This window comes from Neofelis nebulosa, chromosome 7 (assembly GCF_028018385.1).
Source record: "Neofelis nebulosa isolate mNeoNeb1 chromosome 7, mNeoNeb1.pri, whole genome shotgun sequence".
Classification (NCBI taxonomy): domain Eukaryota; kingdom Metazoa; phylum Chordata; class Mammalia; order Carnivora; family Felidae; genus Neofelis; species Neofelis nebulosa.
Genome location: NC_080788.1, coordinates 56,566,412 through 56,570,557, shown reverse-complemented (window position 1 = coordinate 56,570,557; position 4,146 = coordinate 56,566,412). Strand labels below are relative to the sequence as shown.

At 41.1% G+C, this 4,146-nt stretch overlaps 1 long non-coding RNA gene across 1 annotated transcript; it reads left to right on the top strand.

The window, feature by feature from the left end:
- Nucleotides 1-2,070: 2,070 nt before the first annotated feature.
- Nucleotides 2,071-3,911, top strand: LOC131518155 (uncharacterized). Its single transcript, XR_009264949.1, has 2 exons — nt 2,071-2,306; nt 3,683-3,911. It is a non-coding gene; the product is annotated as an uncharacterized LOC131518155 (long non-coding RNA).
- Nucleotides 3,912-4,146: the final 235 nt, after the last annotated feature.

The following is a 4,146-nucleotide window of genomic DNA, read 5'->3' as shown; positions in this document are numbered from 1 at the left end:
AAAACCATAAAATACCTAGGAATAAATCTAACCAAAGAGGTGAAAAGTCTATACACTGAAAGCTTATGAAAAAAACTTGAAGAAGGCCCCCCCCAAATTGAAAAATATTCCATGCTCCTAGATAGTAAGAACAAATATTGTTAAAATGTCAATACTACCCAAAGCAATCTACATATTCAATGCAATCCCTATCAAAATAACACCAGCATTCTTCACAGAGCTAGAGCAAATAATCCTAAAATTGGTATGGAACCAGAAAAGACCCCAAATAGCCAAAGCAATCTTGAAAAAGAAAACCAAAGCAGGAGGCATCACAATCCCAGACTTCAAGCTATCCTACAAAGCTGTAATAATCAAGACAGTATGTACTGGCACAAGAACAGACACTCAAATCAATGGAACAGGATAGAGAACCCAGACATGGACCCACAAACGTATGGCCAACTAATCTTTGGCAAAGCAGGAAAGAATATCCAACGGAATAAAGACAGTCTCTTCAGCAAGTGGTGCTGGGAAAACTGGACAGCGACATGCAGAAGAATCAACCTGGACCACTTTCTTACACCATACACAAAAATAAACTCAAAACGGATGAAAGAACTCAGTGTAAGACAGGAAGCCATCAAAATCCTCGAGGAGAAAGCAGGCAAAAACCTCTTTGATCTTGGCCACAGCAACTTCTTACTGAACACATCTCTGGAGGCAAGGGAAACAAAAGCAAAAATGAACTATTGGGACCTCATCAAAATAAAAAGCTTCTGCACAGTGAAGGAAACAATCAGCAAAACTAAAAGGCAACCGACAGAATGGGAGAAGATATTTGCAAATGACATATCAGATAAAGGGTTAGTATCCAAAATCTGTAAAGAACTTATCAAACTCAACACCCAAAAAACAAATAATCCAGTGAAGAAATGGGCAAAAGACATGAACAGACATTTCTCCAAAGAAGACATCCAGATGGCCAACCGACACATGAAAAAAATGTTCAACATCACTCATCATCAGGGAAATACAAATCAAAACCATAATGAGATACCACCTCACACCTGTCAGAATGGCTAACATTAACAACTCAGGCAACAACAGATATTGGCAAGGATGCAGGGAAAGAGGATATCTTTTGCACTGCTGGTGGGAATGCAAGCTGATGCAGTCACTCTGGAAAACAGTACGGAGGTTCCTCAAAAAACTAAAAATAGAACTACCCTAGGACCGAGCAATTGCACTACTAGGCATGTACCCAAGGGATACAGGTGTGCTGTTTCGAAGGGAGATAGCATCCCCATGTTTATAGCAGCACTATCAACAATAGCCAAAGTATAGAAAGAGCCCAAATGTCCCATCAATGGATGAATGGATAAATAAGATGTGGTACATATATACAATGGAGTATTACTCGGCAATCAAAAAGAATGAAATCTTGCCATTTGCAACTACGTGGATGGAACTGGAGGGTATTATGCTAAATGATATAAGTCAGTCAGAGAAAGACAAAAATCATATGACTTCACTCATATGAGGACTTTAAGAGACAAAACAGATGAACATAAGGGAAGAGAAACAAAATAATATAAAAACAGGGAGGGAGGACAAAACAGAAGAGACTCATAAATATGGAGAACAAACTGAGGGTTACTGGAGGGGTTGTAGGAGGGGGCATGGGCTAAATGGGTAAGAAGCACTAAGGAATCAACTCCCGAAATCATTGTTGCACTATATGCTAACTAATTTGGATGTAAATTTTTAAAAATAAAAAATAAAATGAAAAAAAAAAAGAATGGCCTGAAGCCAGCACTGGACCCCTGAAGCTAAGATCTTTACTTGATGCCTAGAAGGGAGCCCATGTGTATAGGGGCTCAGCTGCCCCTCTGAGCTAGGGGCCTGCCTTGCCCTACCTCTCCCACGTGGAGTAGGAACATAGAACCAGGCCTGGTTGACTAGAGTTGCCATCCAGCCAAGAATCCTGGATCCCCAAAGAAGAGTGAAAAGAGCCAGATATCATGTTTTATCACAATAGAGAGGGTTCTGAGGATGGAACCAGGGTCTGTGTGAAGAATGTATCATACACATAACTCCATGCGTGAAGGGCACCTCTTCCAGCACCCACTCACAGGTTTTTGCCTGTGCCTTCAGCTACACATGGTTTCCCAGCTGCAGTGCATATACCTTTTTGGAGAGATGCCACACTCCCACCTGGGAGGGGAATACGAGTGGATGAGGACAAGTAGGCCGAGGACATGGTTCCCTGGCAACAGGGCCAGCCCAACAGGAGGGGCAGGCTCCAGGGACGGGTCAGCTTTGGGGTATGTTTAAGAGGGAATGAGAAATGCTTCTATTGATCCTATCCAAGTTTCTAAAGTTATGTTTCTCTTCAGTGAAACTGGTGGATGCCCAAGTTAACATTTTAATGGCATGGCTTTCTATATTCACCAAGATCATCCAGAAACTCTGTAGAATTAGTTCATCAAGTCAAAGCAACTTTTTACATTTACACTGTTTGGGACTCTGTATAATATGCAAGAACATATAAAATCCAAACTTTAACTTCAAGGAAACTTTGTAACAGGAGAACCAACATATCAAGTCTTAAAGAGCTGAATAGACATTTTAAATGACAATGGAAGGCAGCAATAGAAAAGCGATATCACAACAGCAAATGATTGTCAATGGATAGTAGAGACAATCACTTGCTGAGGGACTCATATAGGGCAAGTATAAATCTTGGAAGGCTTTACAAAGGAGGCAGGATCTGAGGTGGGCTTAGGATGGGTAAGACCTGCCTGGCTACAAAGAATGCAAGAGAAGGAGCAGTCCAGAAGAAAGCTAAAGCATAGAGCAGAAAGCAGAAGGCCTGCTCAGGGAATAGTGAGTTGACCTCTCTGGCTTAAGTCAGATGTTCAGGTGGGGCTATGTGAGCTTATTGCAATGGCTCCAGTCTCAGGGTAAAGGCAAAGAATGACACATATTTGATAGCCAGAAGGAGGGTGAGCATGGGAACGAGAGTGGGGGTGATCAGGACCATCAGGGAGAAGCAGGCACTGGGTCCTCAAGGGATGGGACACCAACCGCGTCAGTGAGCCCATAAATTTACCCAGTTTTGTAGCTATGCTGCAGATCAGTGCTAGGGACGAGAAACCAGTAACACATTCATTCCAGAACCAGCTTATTGGCATGTAGGAAGGCATTACTTCTGACTGCCCTGGGAGCTTAACTGGTGCTTAGTGAAGGCTAAATGTTGCCTTTAATAATATTACAAACACGGAAACCATCCTGATTGATAATAAGATCATATGTGCATGTAAGTATTGCATGTATGTCTATGCTATCTTAACTTTCCATATGTATGTGTGTGTATAATATTGAACTCCAGCAGCAGCTTAACACCATTGTTTCTTGGCTAAGCACCCTCATACCTTTTTGTCAGAAGCCATTTCAAGCATCTTTAAATGCAAGAATCCACAGAATCTTACAAAAGACAAACCATTCCCACCCACTCACCCACCCCCACCCCGTTAAGAATGTGGCATGCCCGCTTCCTTTCCTTACCAACAGTGGAAAGAATCTCAAGCTGAATCATGTCCCATCTTCCATTTTCTGGCCCACAGGGATTTATTTGGATATTCAAGGATATTTAGTTTTTCCTGATCTCTGCCTCTGATGTGTATGATTTATACTATAGGGATTGTGCCATCTGAGGTATCAGCATCTCTTAGAGGTTGTTGGAAATGCAGAATCTCAGGCTTCACCTCAGACTAACTGAATCATAATCTGCCACTTGACAAGACCTGGGAGATTTGTGTGCCTGCTAATATTTGAGAAGCATTTTCTCTGGAAGACAAGAACTTAATTTTGTATTTCACTTATATTTGCATTTCCTTGTAATTAAATGGAACCATGGTGGCCATGAAGTAGATTTAACATATTCTTATTGAACTTAGTTGATGTGGTCCTCAATGGCCAACCATTCTTCCAAAGGAGAATGTGCCCTAACCATTTTATATAATTCAAACAACCACCTAGGGAGACATGCAAAACACTTTTTCATTCTCATTTTACAAATAAAGAAATGGAGACTCAGAGGGCTTCATAAATTTTTAAGTTCAAACAACTGAAATGTAGAAAATACTTAGAAAAAATTATTTT